General features: G+C 34.6%; 1 long non-coding RNA gene across 1 annotated transcript in view; it reads left to right on the top strand.

Annotated features, from left to right (window-relative positions):
* Positions 1 to 941: 941 nt before the first annotated feature.
* LOC129146481 (uncharacterized) overlaps positions 942 to 22,407 on the top strand; it is a 45,119-nt gene continuing 23,653 nt past the window's right edge. Inside the window, exon 1 of the long non-coding RNA XR_008553263.1 lies at positions 942 to 1,021. This is a non-coding gene — a long non-coding RNA (uncharacterized LOC129146481). The remainder of the gene's footprint in view (positions 1,022 to 22,407) is intronic.

Below are 22,407 nucleotides of genomic sequence, written 5' to 3'. Positions count from 1 at the left end.
TATGGAGCTGGAAGGAGTGGTAGTTAGGTTTCTATAATTTTAATCAAATGTTCAATCATGTGAAGCCAGAGGGAGTTTCTGTTTGAATTACTATAAATTTCATACTGAGATGCTGTGTGGTGCAAAGACTCTAAAATGATATTTTCTAAAAGGTTACAAAATAAGTTGAAATAAGGGCCTCCTGGTGCTGCAGGGGTTAAAGTCTCAGCACTGTCAAGCTGTCACCAGCCACTGCAGCATGAGTTCAATTCCCAGCCAGAGAGCTAACCCACATGGCACAGCAGACCTCTCCTGTCTCATCCGCAGCTCCCCTCAGCAGGGCATTTCACTAGATCTGCCTGTTCTGCTCCCCACTATCTCTGGTTAATCCTGTCACCCCCCACACCTCTGGCCTGGACCCCAGTTTTGTATGCATAAATAAAAAATAAATCTTTAAAAAAAAGAAAAGGACCTCCCCTGGTGGCGCAGCAATTGAGCGCTGGGCTGCGAAACTGCCCGCAGCCTCTGCAGCACTGGTTCAATCCCTGGCCACCGGCAAGGGTCCCACACGGTGCGCAGACTTCTCCTGCTGCGCCCACTGCTCCCCTCAGCAGTGTATTTCGTCAGTCTGCTGTTCTGTTCCCTGCTCTGGCTCTGGTGAATTTTCTTACCCTCCGGTGCTTCTGACTGTACCCAGTGCTTGTATAAATAAATAAATCTTAAAAAAAGAAAAAAGAAAAAAAGAAAAGAAGTTGAAATATAGTTGAATATAAATAAAACGGTTTATGCAAGTTGAAGAGGACTGATACCTCTTTTCTTTGTCTAAACCACAAAGCCAGGCTGCCCTCATCTGTTGGCTGAAAGGGTTCCACCACAATGAATTATTTGTTAGCTGCTAGAAATTTTTGCTCCCAAAAACTCTTCTCTCATCTGTTGTCTATAACTTTTTTCCACAGGATATATATGGGTCTTCTGACCATCATAAACACATTTGAAATACATGTACTCCTAACAAAAGAAAAACTACCAACTTCAATTTGAGGTAAGTTAAAATGACTGGCATCAGACAAAGGAATTGAATATGTGACTCTGTTCACATAACGTATGAAAAGCATGGAGAGAAGGAGGATTGTTGATAAGGAATAGAGTAAAAGGACAAAGAATTTTATCAGAGAAAGGCAAAGCTACACTTTCTCTAATTTAAAGCTTCACTTAAGCCTAGCTCATCATTAAATCTTGGATGGAGAGATTGCAAAAACAAAGGAAAAAATTTGAAATGAAAAAATTAAAATGAAAAGATAAAGAAAAGGGCCTCCCCGGTGGCGAAGCGGTTGAGCACTGGGCTGCGAAGCTGCCTGCAGCCTCTGCAGCACCAGTTCGACCCCCGGCCTCCGGGTGAGGCTCCCACATGGTGCGCAGACCTCTCCTGCCGCCCGCTGCTCCCCTCAGCAGTGTACTTCGTCAGTCTGCCTGCTCTGCTCCCCGCTCTGACTCTGGTGAATTCTCTCACCCTCCCACTCTTCTGACTGTACCCAGTGCTTGTATAAATAAATAAATAAATCTTTAAAAAAAGATGCAATAATTCTAAAAAAAAAAAAAGAAAAGATAAAGAAAAGCATTAAAATGATTAAAATCAAGCTCATTTGCAGTTCTTATAGTTCTTATGCTCACAGCTATGCCTGTATATTGTCCTGCTTTATAACCAGGCTCAAACATCAATTTAAAGAGAAAAACTTAGACCCTTAATATGTTGGCAAACATATTCCAGATTTTTGCAGCTTTTCCCTATGTTTATTTTAGGTAATATGCTATGTAGTTTAGGCCAAAACTATAGTTTTAGGTGAAAAGCTGGAAAAATCAAAGACTATTTTTATATGCCATTACACATTTCTTCTGACACTTGGTATTTTAAATAACTCTAATTACTATTTTCACTGTGTTACAAAAATAAAATTACTATGAAGATATTTGTATCATTTAATTCAATGGACCTTGGAAAACACATGGTGAGGGGCAGAGGAAGGATGGAGTATAAAGTGGGCAGGGGGCCCAGTGAACTAGAAGACTATGGGTGCCTTGGCATAGTAATATATATCTGAAGAGATGTGATCCTGTACCTCTGAATCATTAATGTGTTGTAAACCAACATTACCTCCTTGAAAAATGATAAATGAAAAAGGATATTTTCTATCATTTAATGGCTGTGTACTATATTCAAAATTTAAAAATGGTCATTTAAAAATAACTTCTTTAATTATTCACCAATTTTCACCAGTGAAATTGTCAAATTAAATATAAAATTGTTAAGATTGGGGGTAAAGTCAATCAGGATAGCCCAAGTTATGCTGCAGCAATAACTACAAATTTTCAGAAATCTAATGTTCATGTCCTATTCAGATGGCTCTACCATTTGTATTTATTCAAACATCTAGGTTGACATTGCCTTCATAGTAGCATCACAAGACTATTTGATGATATTTCTGGAATAATTTCTTTCTTTGGATTATCAATTAAAGTGACCCTTGGATTCATCAGTCACTGATGATGAACAGAATTATTTTCTTAATCATTAGGCAATGCATCATCATGGGCTGAGGAATGTAGCATAGCAGCTTCTAAAGCAGGGATCATATCACTATTCTTAGACACTTATCTACATAAAATAATGTGTCACTATTTTCATATAGGTCTGATATAGACATAGTTTGTTTTACCACAGACAAGACGCTATGCTAATCTATTATTGGGGTATTTTGAACAAAAATGAAATGAATAGCAGCAGTTTGTTGTCTTTGAATTTGCTAAAGTCTGCAGCTATAACATTACTGAGAACAGAAGGTTGTTTATTGATGTGGCCCTCATGGCCACAGTATCTCTAAATTTTTCTCATTCTCTTTATTAGTTCAAACAATGCTAAGATTCACAACCATGTCTCTAATAACTTTTGAAATGAGGTGAGTTCAGGACTAATGGGATGTATGGGTAAGGATAGGATGTGGCCTCAAGAATAAATCTCTCCCAGAGCTCCTAGTCATTAGAAAATATAGCTTCAGTTCCCTCCATTTTATCATTGATAAATAACTACAGTCTTGAACTGGACTATGATAAGACTTTTGTATGTTAGCTAAGTTTGGAGGCAACTATGAGTGGCTCTGAACTCTGTGCTGGGGAACCATATTCAGCATGATACTCTGGTGTGGCATTATTATAATTATGAATCTATTCATCCTGTGGCTATCCCACTTAAGTTTCAACAAATTGGTCATTAAAGTCTGAATTAGCTATTATTCTCAGTAAAGTTCACTTTTTTGCATCTCTAATCAAATTTCTTATAAAATGCATGATTACTGATGATACAGTAAAGAGCAAAATGGCAGAATCTAATATAGAACATCACTTTTACTCATAGTAATTTTTAATTTACTGATTTTACTCTCTCTCTAAATTCTCAATAGTTTTCCTGTGAAGTGCAAATTTTGGAGAGTTAAAAAATTGATAGGTATCACAAATATTCTTGGGATTATAGAAAAAAACCTTACCCCTGCTCTAAGTGTAAATTAAGAGAAAACATTTTTGATTCTCAATGCCTAATAAAACTATTTATTTTTATAACTCCTGATAATAAGTAGCTTAGGGGAGTATTATTATAAAATAAATAACTTTGTTCATAAGTATGTAACTAAGTTGAGAGGATAAATAATGTTAATGAAGTCCTAAGCTCAATATTAAAGTAACAGCAGATCCCAAATGAGAAAACTATTTACAAAATTGTGTCTTACCTAAAGCAAGTATAATTTTAAATACTTAATTTTGAATATAAATTGGAATTTGTCATTTCCCAGTAGCATAGTAGAATAGTAATCAGTATGGAATGCTCCTTTATTTCTTTAATAGGAGGGAAAAAGACTATGTTTCTATCAAGATAAAGGAGTATGCAAAAGGACTTTTATCCATTCATGATTGCCTGACTGTCTCTTAGCATTTCAACCCAGTGGTCTACATTGCTGATATCAACAAGGGACTATAAAGCCCATTTTATTGTATTGTTGTAAAGTTTAACTGAGGTCAAATGTAAAGGGGCAAGATTAGTGCCCGTGAAGTAAGAGGCATTCCCAAACAAGTAACAATGATTGTAACACAAGCAATGGCATACAATCAGAAATCTCAAGTGATCCTTTATTTTTTTCCCCTCACTCACATCCTACCTAAATTCAACTAATCATTGAATTCAGCCATTAATTAATTTTTTTGAGTTCTATTTGAGAAGTATTTGAATCTATTCACTTCTCTCCACTGGTACTATAAATAATTTAATCCAAACCTCATTTTTCCCCTAGATTTGCTGACCATAAATATTTATTGAGTGACTACTTGCTGACCATAAATATTTATTGATTGACTACTACTCAATTTCATTTAAATTGTATTATTCTCCTTTCCCCAAATCCACACCAACTCTGTCTTAATCATATTTTGTTTACTTTATTCACATTATTACTTTCTGGAATGGCTTTCTTCCCATTAATCTGATTAAATCCTACCAGTTTATCAAGGCTCTGTTCAGAAAGCCTCCTCTGAAACTCCTTGCTCTTTCAGAACAGAAAGTAATCTGCTCTTGAAGTTAGCTAATGAAGCAAGCTGCCTCCACTTTCTTATGACACTTTTATACAAATTCTCTTCTAATAGGCTAAGATGTGTTAGAACAGTATGTGTGAAATGATTATCATTTTATGTTTCCAAGCATCTCTAGGACTACTCTATAATAATTCTACATCATTGAAGCTCAATACTCATTTGCCATAATATTATTGATACTTAAAATGTTGCAGTATCTCCCAAACTTACAAGTTATTTGAAGAAATTTGTTTAGAATGTAGACTTCTAGATTATTGTCCAGTGTAATAAATCCAACCCCCTAGTGAAATCTTACAGATTTACCTCTTTAGATGATGCTGTATGTAGACTGCATGTGAATAGAAAGCAAAGTACTTGCATATCCTTTTCCTAATGTCAATATTTAACTTTCACTCAGAAAGTTTTTTAAGCTTTCCTCTATTTTACTTAACCACAAAAGTTATACTTTTATAAAAATTTTCTTTATACAATTCCATCTTTGTTAAAATATGAAATCCAATATAGTCTTTGCTTTAATCAATAAAGGCTACAGATTTAAACAATAACCCAAAAAAACCCCACACTATCATTTTCTCTTTAAATTTCCTTTTGCCGTTTTAAATGAACATCATATCTTACAATTTGTCCATTTAATATTCATTGACCATTTTCACTATTTTATCTTCTTTTACAGCTTCTTTATTTTCATCCTTGTTCATAAACATCATGGATATTTACACAATTCATTATTATCACTGGGTTGTATAAGGTCCATATTCAGTTAAAAACATTTTTATGTAATTTGTCAATATTATAAATTACTTTCTAACACTTGATAATCATATTTTTTACACTTCATAGTTTATTTCTCAGCCAAATGATTCATTCTCAATCCTCCAAAATGGTGGCATTATTTCTATCACAAATAAAGAAGCACATAAAATCCTTATTCTATTTTTAGACTTGAAAAGATGTATAAAAATTGCTTGGTAAGCAAATATCTACAGTTTTCCTTCTTTCCGCTTTTCAAAAGCCCCTTCTGACTTATTTCACTAAGCATACTCTCCTGACACAATTAGCACACCACTGACACAATTCGATTCAAAACACTCCACCAAAAAACATAATCAATAATGAATGTAATATTAGATCAGAACAAATTCTTATCAAAATTCATCAGAAAAGCAACAGAAAGAAAAGAATGTATTGATCTATTATGATAAAACACAAGTGCAGTAAACCTACAGTAAATAAATGTAAAAGCTTTATTTAAAAAAATTCTATAATACTCTATAATAATTAACATTGGTTCAAATCAGACATATTAGATTATTTATGTCTTTAGACTCCATGAATTTTGCACAGTAATATTATATGTGGAAAAATTACGTTATTTAACACTCCAAACCTGAACTCAATTTAGCATATAAGCTCTGGTTATTACTTAAGGGTGGCAAACAGTATGCCTATAAATTAATAGAAATTATTTTAAAAATGAAAGAGTATCCTCAGTGCAATTCTAAGCAGAAGAGATTTTTTAAATCATTTTATGTGGCCTTTACATGGGTTTAATTATTAAAAAAACAGTGAAATGAATTCTATTGCAGAAAAAAGTTTAACTTCAGAATTTCACTTAATTTTTTAAGTTTATTTTTAGATGAAGTACTTTTCGTTTTACATCCTTGTTAATTTTGGACTGTACTTGATTTCCCCACTCAGGTGTATTCCCATAGTTCTCTCACCACTACAGAGCTCATGATCCATCACCATAGTCCCTTGTGCTTTCCCCTCCCTGTTTTGACCACTTCCTCTACCCTCTACCCTCCTGGATGCCTTAGTCTATGGTCAGTTTAAGAGTTGTGTCGTCTTTTACTGACCCTTTGTTTGGTTTTTCTATAGTCCACATGTAAAGGAAACCATCTGATATTTAACTTTTCCCTTCTGACTTATTTCACTAAGCATACTCTCCTCCAGTTTCATCCATCTTACTGCAAATAATCACTAAATAGTTTTCCATTGTGTACATATATCACATCTTGATTTAGTCATCTGTTTTGGGCCATTTAGGTTTTTTCCATATCTTGGCTCTTATATATAGTGTTGCAATAAACATAGGGGTGCAGGCTTCCTTTCTAATTAATGTTTTTCTGTTCTTTAGGCAGAATTTCTTTTAATTTTTTTAAAAGAAAAATAAATAATAGCTTTGAGCTAGCAAATTGATTCAGAGTAGTAGTTGTCAACATTTTAGAGGTTATTTTAGAAACTACAAATAACAAGGAGTTTCTCCTTTGAAAACTACATAACTGCACATACGTAATTTTACATATAATTTCAGAGATGGAGAGATTTCGGGACTCCTAAAATTCAGCCTATGGTTCCAACTTTAAAAGACCTGATCAAGAAAATTAGGTAAGACTTCTTATTGTGATCAAACAAAGGGATTTACATTAACTTATCCCACCCAATAATAAATATCGCTGTGTGCAGACTAAAATAATTATAACAGAAGTGACAGGGCTAATGTCAATATTCTATAGTATTTCTCACACAGAGGGAATACATAAATTTAGGCAAGGAAAGGAACTGATGTATCAGTGTAGTGTTTTCTGCAGGAATATAAGTGAAAAGCTTCTCTTAAGAAGGTACACGATGTATTGGAAAATATAAAAATAATACTATCTAATATAAAAACGAATAGAAAAAGGGAAAAATTTCAAGTCATTATAAGCCATTACTGGGAACTTTCAAAGTTCAAATTACATAAACATAAGAGGGAAAATGAAAACACATTCAAAAATAGTAATTTAAGTAATTGCAAGTCCATTATCTAAATGTTTATGTTTTGCCATCTGATGGAAACTAGGAGAGTAGCCAGAATATTTGGGGGATGATAGAAAAGCATTACAGGTGACTTACCTTCAGTTCAAGAGAATTATAGAGGTTTTCACTGAAGTAGGAAATCAAAGATTAAGATAGAGTGAATATTAATGTTAGAAAGCAAATTGAATCTGAATACGAATTGTATCGTCAACACCACTGACAAATGACCATTGTACCTCTATTTGAACATTTCTTTGGGTTTGAAAATTCAATATGGCAGCTTATTCTGTTTTCCAGGAAGTTCTTATAGTTAAAAGGTTACTTTTACATTGAGCCAAAAGCTATGTCCACAAAGCTTCTATCCATTGGTCCTGCTTCTTCCTCTGAACCCACAAATAAATCCATTTTATCTCCAATGCATTTTAGAACTATTTATTTCTCCAAAGTCGTCTTCTTCCCAAGGCAACATTTCTCAGATTTTTCATAAACTAGTTGTCAGTGTTTTCCCCACATATAAACTCTAATTTGACTACCCACTTTAGAGTACATACTTGGACCTGAATGAAATATATCAGGGATACGCTAACCATAAAATAAAAAGAAAAACTAAGCTAAAAGTAAATCCCTGAAAGGGGAAAAAATAAGCACATACAAGGTGCTTAACAAATACTTTTAAATAAAGCAAAGTCCGATTCATATTTACTTTTAAACAATGTTTTCCCATATGAAATATTGTCCTTATCTTATCCTCCATAGCTACAATGGAGTTTTTAAAAAGTTATAATTCAGTAAACTTTAATAAACTTCACTCTATTCCAAATAAATTCCACCTTGCTAGATACAGAAAGAAATTTGCAGCATATAGAGATCATTTTAGATTCTGATTCTGTCACAATATATTTGTTATACTCTCAGCTTCATGCTGTCTGAAAATTTAGCAAAAATTACTTCTATGTCAAAGCAGTGATAACAATATTAAATTCAACAACACACTGAGATGTCACAAGAGACCTATTTCCTGCAAGATAACGATATAATCAGTAGGAACCTTCAGGTATAGCTGTTCCACTGATTAAGAATTCACATAATTTATTATCAAATGCCACACATGTATTTTCCACAGGATATAATAAAAAAATTGTCAAAGTATTACTCACATCAAAATTTGCTATTTTACTTTTTCTACCACTTTAGTCATTAGAACATAAAAGAAATGCATTCTATCAAAGAGTAACTTGTTGGTAAACTAAGCCCAACCCTAGAGAGTTATTTCCTCTCCAAATATATATATATATATATATATATATATATATAATATACATATATAATAGATATATTGCTTTTACAAAACAATATATATAGACATATTGTTTTTTACAAAAGATGTACTTAGCTGGTTAGATAAAATCCACCAGGTATATTATTCATATTAAATAACACTTGGAAAAGATTCACTAACTGGAGTCCTTAAAGATAGGAAATGAGTTGTTAGGGATGACTTATTCTGCCATCTATAGTAAGTAAATTTTATTTATCAAGCTTATATACAATAAATAAGGCAGGGATTTTTTTTTTTTAAGATTTATTTATTTTTTTATAGAAGCACTGGGGTATAGGCCAGAGGCGTGGAAGGGTGAGAGAATCCACCAAAGACAGAGTAGGGAGCAGAACAGGCAGAAAGCTCGAAATATACTGCTGAAGGGAGCAGTGGCTGAGATAGGCAAGGTCTGCTGCTCCATGTGGGAATCTCCCTGGCTGGCCAGGACTCACATAGGCTACACAGAGGCTGTGGACAGCCTCACTGCCCTGCGCTCAACCCACTGTGCCACCAGGGAGGCCCAAATAATACCAAGTTTCAGCAACACTCCATGATGGTATTACTGATAGCCTTTAGCAATTTAACAATACAAAAACTTGTTCCACTCTAAATTCTCAAATTCCAAAGATTTCTGTCCCAGGACTATCTGGGCATTGATACATTACTTTTTCATTAAGTCTTTTATTATTAGTTTCTGTTTGTACTCATGAAGTGCATTCCTCAAGAGGAATCAATTCATTCATCATTGCATATTTGTCAAACATCTACTCTTGCTGGGCACTGTACTAGACTCTAACTTCAGTGTCAAAAGAATAGTCACATTTGCCATGCTAAGATCTAAGTGCAATGTTTACCTTTTGTGCTAATCACAGAAAATGGTAAGTCCCATAAAGAAATATGAGTAAAGGATGAACATTAAGAGTGAGAATTGAGTTTCTTTGTCTAGGCTGGAAGACCACTCTACAGAGTGGCATCTGAGTTAACAATTGAATGAAGAAGCGGAGCTAACTTGGGGGGGGGGAGAAATTTCTAAACAAAAGAAAATGCAAGTAAAAAAGTTTGGAGGTTTAGTATATCTGAAAGGAAGTAAGAAAGATGATTCATCTGGATCATACTGGACATGAAAGTGAATGATAGAAAGTATTCAAATCAGGCAAAGACCTAAAGACCATAATAAGCGTGTTACTTTATTCTAATCATACTATATAACAGGTGTTAAGAACAAAACTGGTGTGACCTGGTCAGTGACATGATATGACTTCATGATATGGTTATTAAAAAAACATTATGAAGGTTCAATGAAGAATTCTCACAAGAAAAATGCAAAAGAAGAAGACAATGTATATAAAGAAATACAGATAATGGGTCAGATTTAGGATATTCCTGGATATGGCACTGGTGTAATGACAAATAGGATACTGGATATGAGGAAAACATAGGATTTAATAATGCCTCCTAAGTTTTTGGCTAAGCACCTTTATTATGGTAAATGTTGCCATTATTGAGGTAGTGGAGACTGAGCATTGGAGGTATGGGTGAGAAACGAAAAGCCTGTGTGTGTGTGATTAATATCTTCATTTATACCTGGTAGATTATATATCTTAATTATATATCTGGTAAATACTCCAAATAGAATTTGAATTCAAAAGAGGGTATTTAGCTTAACCATATTTGAGAAATGCCAGCACACAAATGATACTTTCACCCACAGGATTCCATGAAAACAGGTAGAAAGAGTATTTAGAGGAGAGGAATTAGGAAACCCAAAACTTAAAGGACAGAGGAGAAGGAACTAGTGAAGAAGATCAAGAAGATGAGTGTCAGTGGGGTAGACAGAAACCCACAGAGTTGGGATCTCTAAGGACTGGAGATGACAAAGCTTTAAGAATGGCCGAGTCAAGTGATAAAGCTACTGAGCATGGATAATTGAGCAGTGGGTAACCTAAATGTCAGAGGTGATCTCAATATGGGCTGTCTCATTGAATTGAGGAAACTAGAATCAGAAAGGATTTGTTTAAGAAGAGTATAGTCTGGTGAGGAGCAGAGGCAGCGAGTGCTGCCTTATCTAATATGCTCCACAAAATACTGTCAGTGTGGGACCTTTTAGGATTTTGTTTGCGATTTCAGGGCTCTGTGCTTATTATTCACCCAGATGATGAAAGAAGAGGAATTTTAAGGCATGATTATATAATAAGAGTCAATTGCTCAGATTCTGAAATGAAAATTAATGTAGGTTGCCGAGAAATATATTTGTTTTTCATAATTATTTGTTTGTTTTATTTGAAATGAAACCAAATATTCTCTAGATTTTACTACGTATATTTCAACCAAGGTAGGCATTGCACAAACCAGAATTCTTAATACGAGCTCAGTTCATAAGCCACAAGTTATTTTATTAAGAAGAATATTGAATATTATGTGTCATGCTACCACCTCTAACCAAATTTATGCATATTACTTTTATATAACAAAATGTTTTTTTGCCTAAAATAAGACTATGATGTAATTCCAAGTCTCAGTCTGCCACAACACTTTATTAATTATGAAATCTCATATTCATATAGGAAAGTTACAGAACATAATCATCTACTAAGGAAGTTATCTGGAATCTAAGTCCATCAAAATGCATTCTCTCTTTAAGCAACTCCTAATAGTTACTAGAAAATATACACTTTGTTACAAAATAACTTGGTAAAGAACAGAGTACTACAAAAACAGTTATGAATATTTGCTAATAATGGCTAACATTAGTACTTATTATGTAATAGTCCTTATTCATAAATATACTACCACATTTAATCCTCACAACAACTGTATAGAGTATTATTACCTCTATTTTAAGGATGAAGAAACTTCAGCCCATGGAGTTTAAGTAACTTGCCTAAAGTCACAAATTCAGTTATTGTGGCCACAGAGTCTGAGGTCTTAAATCATCTAGTGATAGTGTTTAAGAGTGTTTTCCTGGGCCTCCCCAGTGGCACAGCAGTTCGATTCCCTGCCAGCCAGGGAGAACCCCACATGGTGCAGCAGATCTCTCCTGCCTCGCCCACTGCTCCCCTCAGCAGTGTCTTTGCTCTGTCTGCCTGTTCTGCTCCCCGCTCTGGCTCTGGTGAATTCTCTCACCCTCCCGCACTTCTGACCTGTGCCCCAGTTCTTGTATAAAATAAATGAATAAAATCTTTAAAAAATTTTAAAAAGAGTGCTTTCCTAAGAGGAAAGGTAGGAGAGAATCATTAGCAGGATGGCAGAGACGGAAGCCCTGGGCCCTCCTTCCCCACATGAACACCTGAATGCAGAAGCCTTCATAGTGCAATGAGAGTTATTCTCTGGATCTGGCTAGGCAACAGAAAGAGAGCGGGTTAGTTAGCAAACTAAAAACACAGGGATCCAGGCCTCCCTGGTGGCGCAAAGGGTTAAGCAACGCACTATGAAGCAATCCACAGCCTCTGCAGCACATGTTCGATCCCCAGCAGGCCAGGAAGCAACCCACATGGCGCAGCAGACCTCACCTGCCATGCCCGCTGCTCCCCTTAGCAGTGTATTTCAGTCAGTCTGCCTGTTCTGTTCCCTACTCTGTCTCTGGTGAATCCTCTCACCCCCTGCATCTCTGGCCTGTACCCCAGCTCTTGTATATATAAATAAATAAATCTTAAAAAAAAAAAAAACACAGGGATTCATTGAAAGTCCTATGAAAAATGAAATGTCTGATCCTTCACTTTTTCCCTCCCAGTTACAAAATGTCAACACCAAATTTACACTGTGTTCACTTTTCCATCTATACTAGGACTCTACCTCAGGCAGCCGATTAGCACATTCTTTTCTAGAAAAATCAAACTATTCAGAGAAAGTGACATCCAGGGCTGCCTGACAGAAAATTGGAATCCGTCACCAAAAACAAGTCATGCCCTGTGGTACTCATCACTCATCAGCTAAATTACCATTAGTGGCTAAGATTTAGCAGACATTTGGGAAAAGCTCTAATGAGTAAATCAAGCAGGAAGGTATGAAGGGAGAGGGGAGACATTCACACACACACAAACACACACACACACAAAATAGAATAGAGAAAAATGAAAGAAAATACAGTGGAACCCAATAGAAATATAGATTGTTATTAAAAAGAAATGGACTATGGTGCAGGATTATTTGTGCTTTGGTAATGGGTGTGGTGTGGTGATACATATCTAAAGAGATTTGAACCTGTACCCCTAAATCATATACAGGTCGTAAACCAATACTAGCTCAATAAAAGATAATACAATTTGAAAAATAAAAGAATCATTCAGAGAAAGTAAATTATTAAAAGCTATTGCTATAACTAAAAATGATGATGAAATTCAATAGAGTGAAATACATAATAAAGAAAATCATACCATGGCAGGGAGGAGATTGATATGAAAATAGAAAAAAAAAGAGAACACTGATCTAGAATAAAATATAAGGTATTAAAACAATAAGAATTTCAGGAACAGAAATAGAAAAAGAAGTGCACAGAGTGAACAGTAATAGTTTCCAAAACCAAAACCCTCTAAGCCCTGAGAAAAGGCCTATTTAAATGCCAAAAAAAGTAAAAATTTTAACTAAGAACAAAATCCTATATTTATTTTTTTAAGGTTTCTAAAAAAAATTTTTAAACAATATTTTCTACCCCCCACCTCCTCAGGTTGAATCTCCATAGAATTTCCTTCCCCAAGGCACCCATGCACCATCACCATAGTCTCCTGTTCTCTTCCCTCACTCCAAACACCCTCCATCCTCCTCCCCTGCAGTATGTCTCTGATTTATAATTGTCTGTTTTTGCTTTGTTGTGTTTTGTACTGTTATTATTTTTTTTTAACACTGAAGTCTTATTTGGTTCCCCTATATTCCTGCTATAAGTGAAACCATCCGATATTTTTCTTTTTCCTTCTGGCTTATTTCACTGAGCATAATTCCTTCTAGCTCCGTCATGTTGCTGCAAATGACGTAAGTTTATATTTTTTGATTGCTGAATAATATTCCATTGTGTATCTATACCACATCTTCTTCATCCAGTCATCTATTTTTGGGCATTTGGTTTGTTTCCAGGTTTTACCTGTTGTAAATAGTGCTGCAATAAACTTAGGGGTTCAGCTGTCTTTTGAATCAATGTTTTTGTGTCCTTTGGGTAGATCCCTAGTAGTGGAATTGCCGGGTCATATAGTAGCTCCATTTTTAGGACTGAGAAACCTCCAGACAGCTTTCCATAGTGGTTGGGCCAGTTTGCACTCCCACCAGCAATGTAGGAGAGTTCCTTTTTCACCACATCCTCCTTTGTTTGTTTGTTGGTTGATTGTTTTTTGATATGTGCCATTCTTATTGGTGTAAGGTGGTATCTCAGTGTGGTTTTGGTTTTCATTTCCCTGATTATAATGTTGAACATTTTTTCATATGCCTGTTGGCTATTTGCATTTCCTCTTTGGAGAAATGTCTTTTAAGGTCTTCCACCCATTTCTTGTCTGGATAGTTTATTTTGTTTTTGTTGAGCCCTGTGAGTTCTTTGTATATCTTTGTGATCAGTCCCTTATCCCTTGAATGGAGTGCAAAGATTTTTTTCCCAATCAGTGGGGTGTCTCTCTGTTTTGGTTAATGTCTCTTTGGCTGTACAGAAGCTTTTCAGTTTGATGTAATCCTGGGTGTTTATCTTTGCCTTCACTATCACTGCTTTGGGTGATGAGTCTTTAAAGATGTTATTGTGATGTATGTCTTGTAGTATTTTCCCTATATTTTCTTCTATATATGTAATGGTTTCAGGTCTTATGTCCAGTTGTTTTATTCATTTTGAGTTGATTTTTGTGCATGGTGAGAGGTAGTGGTCTAGTTTCATTTTCTTGCATGTGGAGGTCCAGTTTTCCCAGCACCATTTATTGAACAAACTGTCCGTGTTCCATTGCATATTCTTTGCTCCTTTGTCAAAGAGCAGTTGTCCATATAAGTGTGGCTTTATTTCTGGGCTCTCTATTTGGTTCCATTGATTTGTGTGTCTGTGTTTGTTCCAATACCAAACTGTTTTAATTATTATGGCTTTGTAGTATAGCTTGATATTTGGAAGTGTGATGTCTCCTTTCTCCTTTGTTTTCATCAGTAGGGCTTTGGCTTTTCATGGTTTTTTGTGGTTCCATAAAAATCCTATATTTAGACATTACCATAAAAAATCAAAATAAAATATAGAAAATACCAAGAGAAAAGCAAGGCTATAATAGAAAAATTAAAAGATGCCAATTTTCAGACTTTTCTGAGTAGATCTACAAGCCAAGATAATGAAGCCATGCATTCAAAATTCTGAGGGAAAATGAGATCCAATGTACATCCCTTCTCTTATTTAAACTACCAGTAAATTGAGTAGAACAAATAAAGACATTTTTCAGTACACAGATCTGTATACATTTACCTCCTATGGGTTTATTCTCAGGAAACTATTTAAAAATATATATCACCAAGAAAAGAATAAACGAAGAATGAGAAACACAAAAGCAAAAAGGCAGGGATTCCCAAGACAAATGTTTTGCAATTGTCAAAAAAAGGAACTCCTTCAGGCTGAAAGAAGAGGTCAGAGTGTTCCAGGAAGATCTCTTCAGAAAAAAAAAAAAAAATTGAGATCATAAATTATTTAACTTGTCCAAATGGAAGACTGTACTAGAAATTGTTTTACAGAGAAGATATAAAAATAATCATTGTCATAAAACAAATAATAAAGCAACTTTTAATAAAATCATTTAAGAAAGAAAATAAATCACAGACAAAAATTTAGAACTGCACTGAAAGATATTTAAATTATGTTAGTGAAGACACTAAATATAATTTTGTGTGTAATTATGCTGGTATGATACGGTTAGGTGAAGAGGAGCCAAAAGACTCATAAACATAAAACAAAAATAAATAAGTTGCAGAAGTGATAAATCAATTGGGAAAAATCAAAAATGAGATAGTCTATAGGAATATCATTTATAGGTGTAATGGCAAATGCCACGGAAAGATCTAAATTGATAAATTTTCAATCTGGAAAGAGGTGGGGAGGAGTAATACTGTGTAGTGACTAGGACCATTATTTTTGAAATCACTTCAGTGATTATTGAAAATTTTAAATGCAAAGTTTTGATAAAAAATTGAAAATAATTTTTGTATTTTAAGTGAGGGTGTGAAAAATAATCTTGTGGAATCAAAGATAATAATGAAAATAATATGCAAAAACTACAAGTGCCCATGGATTTGTCAACATAAAGGAAGCACATTTGTTGACCTTGACAGGAAGGCACAGTTTCAGTGGACACAAAAAGCCAAGTTATAGTAACTAAGTTTTATTCAAGAGAATGCAAAAGGGGAAATGTAGCAGTAAGCTCATTCATGCACTTATTGAAGGATGAAAAAGAGAACTTCCCTATTCTAAGAATTCTAAAGTTTTTATGATAATTTCTCTTATTTTACTTTCAAAAATCACTCTGGGATAGGACAGAAAGAATAAATCCCACATGCCATCATTATCAGCCCATAGCTTCTCTATACTTGCATGTTTTCCACTCCACACAAATCTCAGCTTTATTATACATTTTCATCGCTGTTTCATGGTTCATCTTTTCATCTGATTGGGGTTTTTTGGTTGATTTTTTTTTCAAAGATTGATTTACTTATGCACACAAGAGCTGGGATACAAGCCAGAGGTGCAGTGGGTGAGAGGACTCACCAGAGACAGAGTGGGGTTCAGAACAGGCAGACTGACTGAAGCACACTGCTGAGGGGAGCAATGGGCGAGACAGGAGAGGTCTGTTTCGCCATATGGGTTGCTCCCTGGCTGGCTAGGGATCCAACTCGTGCTGCAGAGGCTTCATTATGCTGTGCTTAACCCCTTTGCCACCAGGGAGGCCCCAATTTTTTTTTTGGCTTGTTTTTGTTTGTTTGTTAATTGAGGCAACTTTGGTTTACAATGCTATATATGATTTAGTTGTAGGATCACACCTTTCAGGTATATGTTACCACACCACACCCAGAACCAAAGCACCCATAGTCCTCAACACAGTACACTGTGCCCCCTCGCTCTCTGCTGTTCCTGAACCTTCCCCCTATCCCTTTGGTAGCCTCAATCCTGCAGTCCAATTTCTAAGGTTTGTTATTTGTTTGGTTTTATCTGATCTTTTGTTTTGGTTCTTTATATTCCACATAAAAGTGACACCATCTAATATTTGTATTTCTCCTTTAAACTTATTTAGCTTAGTACAATCCCTTCCATTTCCATCCATGTTGTTGCAAAAGTCGAGTTGTTTTTTTTTAAAGATTTATTTATTTATGCATACAAGAGCTAGGGTATAGGCCAGAGATGTGGAGGGTGAGAGGATTCACCAGAGACAGAGTGGGGAACAGAACAGGCAGATCGACTGAAGTACACTGTTGAGGGGAGCAGCGGGAGAGCAGAGAGGAGAGGTCTGCTGCACCATGTGGGTTTCTCTCTGGCCGGCCGGGGATCGAACTTGTGCTGCAGAGGCTGTGGATTGCTTCATAGTGCGGTGCTTAACCCCTTGCACCACCAGAAAGCCCAAGAGTTTATCTATTTTTAATAGCTGAGTAGTATTCCATTGTGTATGTATCATATTTTCCTAATTGACTCATTTTTCTTTGAAAACTTAGGTCATTTCCATAATTTGGCTATTGTAAATAGTGCTTCAATGAGCCTAGGGATGCAGACATCTGTTTAAGTTAGTGTTTTTGCACCCTTCAGGTAGATACCTAGGAATAGAATACACAGATGTATTTTTATATTTTGAGAAACATCCATATTGTTTTCATAGGGGCTGGACAAGTGTACATTGCCACGGACAGTGTACAAGGATTCCTGTTTCTCCACATCTAGATTAAAGAGTTAATATTATCCATTATAGGTATTGAAATATTAGACTCTTTTGTCAAGTTTTATATTTACTAAGTTTGAACACAAAAACTGTTATCTCAACAAATTAGTTCAGAAAATACTGAAAAGTCGGCATCTGTTTATATATTGAACTGAATCAAATTTAATCATACCTAAGCATAACTTCTCTAAACATGGACTCTAGCTAATTTATTTTCTAATTTTTTTAAATAGTTTAGTAATTAGTAATTTAGCTCCACATTGTGGAACTGCTATGGAACTCACTCCTAACCATTCTTCCACCCCACTAGATACAAAGGGGTTTTTTGTCAGACAACAAAAGTTAGAGAGTCTTTATAGAGTCCAACAAACAAGTGACCTTATATATAATTAAGTTACCTAGAACAATGAAATCATATTGCAACTTTCTTTTAATTAAAAAAATCTAATTATTTTCTATTCAAACATATAAAAAATATAAAATACCTTGGTAGTATTTTTAGCTAGAAGTTACCTTATTAGGGTACTGAAAATCAGGACAAAAACAAACAATAAAAGAATATACTATAGAATTATCACAACAGATAAACATAAAAAATTGAGTCTTTTGGTTAAATATAAACCAATGATCACCAGTACAACTGTGTTCAACTTCTCTTTGACAAAGAATCAAACATTCATCAATGAGAATTTTGAGAAAGTTCTCTGAGTTCTCTAGTGATCTCTAGAAATTTCCTTCTTTCTCTTTTGGCCTTTTAAATTTCTTTTTCATCTCTTTTCTCATCTCATCTCTTTCTCATCTTTAAGATATTGAACTGAAAGAATTAACAGGAACAACAGCTATGTCACACACACCACCCTTCTAAAAGCTTCCTCTAGGTCTCTGGTATACCCCAAGCTTACTTAAGGTAAAAAGTGATGTTTATTTGATCTGTCCTGTTCTGAGCTCCAAGAACAGGATGGCAATTTTGTGTCTTTTCATTTGGACAAATGTCCCTAAAGCAATTGGTGTTTTTTGTATTTTTTTTTCCAGCTTTTATAAAGAAAAGATGGTACAGGAGTATGTTTCTGTGGACAACACAGAACCTAACCTAGGAAAGGAAAAAATATATTCTGCTAAGAATTTCATCTTTCTTAGCTAGAAAAAGCTATAACTCAATCACTATCTAAGTACTATTTTATATGGTTTATAGTTGGCTATGTACTTAAACTAACTCGAAAATAAATTCTCTATGTTCTTATTTGCAGAGTGGGTTTAGTTCTCAATTTGCCCTTCAGTGACCATACAGTCCATCTATGTGTTATGAAACTAAGCTGTAGTAGCAGTTAATCATTTAGAAAACCCTGATCTCCTTTATCTGATGCATATTCTCGCCTTCCTAATTCTAAAATTCCTGGTTTCTTTCCCCTTACTGTGTTCCTCTGGAACTAATGACCTTGACTCTTTTGCAAGAGATGAAATTTGAATTTTTAACCTCATTATTTCTCCAGTATGGAAAGGATTTCATTTTTAGAGGATGACCCAGCATCTTCTCCTCTTCCTAATAGCATTTCTATTCCCCTCAGTGGAAATTACCTATCCTTTATTCTCTAGGATCCTTTCAAGGTATTTTGCACTCCTCAGTTAAAACCCAGGTGAGGTCAATGGGATATCTTTCATGGGGCTTTGAATCTTAAACAGAGAATTTAAAATATTTGAAAATGGCTGGCATGTACTTAGTCCAGCTTCTTCTCACAGGAAACAATTGAGTTTGTACTTTCTTAGCATAGTTCATAAGAGCAGCCCTGATTCTGATCTTGGAGACTGTACAGCACTGGCAATGTAACTTTGAGCAATTTACTTAGTTCTTTGTGCTGCTACTTCTTTAATTGGGGTGGGGGTGGGGGGGGAACAATAATAACATATCTCATGGGTAATGGAAACAATCCATGTAAAATGTGGAGAATAGTTCTTGGTATCTATTAATGTTATCCATAAAATCTCTCTTCTCCCTCCAGTCTTACAATAAATATTCTTTTAGGTAAATTTAGCCTGACTTGGTTTGTTTCTTGGAATTAATGAGCCATGTGTGACATCCATCATTTTTCCATGGCCTCTAACCCATCAGGACATCTCCTGGAGAGAAAAATCAACTATCCAAGACAAGGAATAAATGAAGACAGTCACTAACTGCCCTTTAAGGGTAACTTTTATACCATGTGTGTAATAAACTTCATTTTCATTAATTCATTTTATCTCAATAAACCCTGTCTTAAAGTAGAAAACTGCTGAATTTCCATTGCAGTATCAGAAAGAACATTTGCTTAGAGGATTAAAATTCAGGCTTTTTTTTTTTTCTTGCTTTAAGGCAGCCCCTGTTCAATCTATAGCTCATAAGGATGAAATTACATCAAAGGTCTTGTAAAGTCAGCTGGAACACTCAAAAGAGCAAATCATTCAATGCCTATCACACGACTACTCCTGTGATCCACGCTCGTGGTCAATCCTCACAGCAATGTCATCCTTACTTACATAATTACCATGTGTAAATGAAGAAGAATCTCTAAGAGCTTAACTACATTGACATAAGAAATTATTGACACTTAGTCATTTAAAATCTTATATAAAATATTAGAATTAAAATAGAAATTGTCCCTTCTCATTAGATGTACTTTCAATTTACGTGTTTATTTTGTTCTATGACCTTTGAGTAACATAAAAAAATGTTTATACTTTCTACCCAATTACAAATTTAAAGAAAGACCATGTTTTTCATAATTTAAACAAGATTAACATAGCACTTTGCATGTCATATATACAAAACAGAGACTGTAAATTAATGGCTGTAAATAGTAACCCTAATATCTATCTTTGTAGTATGGTAAGAGAACAGAATTTCAGAATATTCTGATTCTATTTTAGATAATAAAGAATTGAAGCTTGGAATAAGTTTAGAAATAATTTAGTAATTTAATGTCTTATGCAACTAAGTGGATAAAAAAATTAATTGGTTTTTAAGGAAAATTATTCATTCAATTTTGCTTCATTTGGCAACAATGTTTGAAATGATAACCAAAATACAGAATATGTGAGTTTGGCAGAGAAATTTACTTAGTTGAATATATTCATTTAGAGTGAGGTACTAACAGTGACAGGTTTTTCAGTTAGCCCAATTTTTCCCCCATGTAATCCATGAGAGAACATTTTAGTGCTGCTAAAAGACAAATTCTAATAGCTGTGGTTCAACCACCAGCAAAATGAAAAGCTTCCCTCTCCCTTTCTGACTCACTCACAGCAATAGCCTATGGTGAATGAAACTGATTGAGTCAATAATGACCAAATTGCAGACAATTGAAATGTCTTTTGATATAGAATATATTTCAGCTTAACCATTTGCTGTTTTTAAGGATTTGTATCAAGATGAGGAAAAAATGTATTGTGCTTTACGTATTTCACTGATCTAGCTAAAAGTTAAGCAAAATTCTCTTCCCCAGTTTTTCCTAAGTCTAATTGCTATTTGGTCCCCAAAGTCATATATAAAGGCAAGCATTATTTCCAGCAATGGTATCCTTTATAATTTAGATTGCAGGGCCTCCCCGGTGGCATAGTGGTTGAGCGCTGGGTTGCGAAGCTGCCTGCGGCCTCTGCGGCGCCGGTTCGATCCCAGGCTGCTCCCCGGCCACCAGAGGAGGGTCCCACATGGCGCGCAGACCTCTCCTGCCGCCCGCTGCTCCCCTCAGCAGTGTACTTCGGTCCTTCTGCCTGCTCTGCTCCCCGCTCTGGCTCTGGTGAATTCTCTCACCCTCCCGCGCTTCTGACTGTACCCAGTGCATGTATAAACAAACAAACAAACAAACAAAATAAATAAATAAATAAATAAATAAATAAATAGATAAATAAATAAATAAATAAATAGATAGATAGATAGATAAATAAATAAATAAAAACATACCTCTATTAAAAAAAATTTAGAAAGAAAAAAAATAATTTAGATTACAGAAAAGTAGTTGCGTTTTTCCTCTTCTCTATTTCTTCAAGGAAATGTTGAATTGCTATTTTACATAAAAAATAACACCAGTAGCTTTCCTTCTATCAACAATTCATGTTAAAATTTATTTTTTATTAATTCTGAATTCTTGTGTCAATACATTTGCTTGACTTCTAATATACAAAATTGGATTATCAATAATAAATACTTAAGGACAATTAAATATAAATATGAATCAGATGACAGCTTTGGATTAGCGTTATAATGCCTACCTTCCTGAGCTAAATAATAATAAATAAGTAGGGTTAACAGTGCATTCATACCTTCATTTTTTTGTACCTATAATCAATCTTTACCTGATAGAAGTTGAGAATGGTATTCTGGGAAATAATGCAGAAAATATAGCTTGCGTGTGTTTCATAACCAACTTGAATGATTCTAATCACTCATTGTGTACAAGGAAATTCTACAGATAATAACATTTGCTTTTGCAAAGTTACAACTTCTTTAGCTATGGCAGAGAAAAATTAAAAATTATCATCTTATTATTCATTACTGTAGTATTTTCTAAGAACAATTTTAAAATTGCAGTAATGCCTTTAAAAATTGTTATTCACAAGAAATTTTAAAATAATACATCTTTTAAAATAATATTAATACAGTATCAAATTTATCAGTACCCAGTACACCCTTTGTATCCAAATTTATTAACCTACAAAATTGCACATCGATTAAAAGCTAGAAAATAGTGTGTAGCTAGAATAGCATCAATTCGAGACCATAAACCTGTATTCCAAATAGTAACTAAGTTTATGTACTTTTGTAAATTAGCTTGTATTTATGTTTTCAAT

This window comes from Talpa occidentalis, unplaced genomic scaffold, assembly GCF_014898055.3.
Source record: "Talpa occidentalis isolate TD23 unplaced genomic scaffold, MPIMG_talOcc4v2.1 talOcc4.2, whole genome shotgun sequence".
Classification (NCBI taxonomy): Eukaryota; Metazoa; Chordata; class Mammalia; order Eulipotyphla; family Talpidae; genus Talpa; species Talpa occidentalis.
Note: the sequence above shows the minus strand (reverse complement) of the source record. Positions and strands in the feature narration are given on the sequence as shown.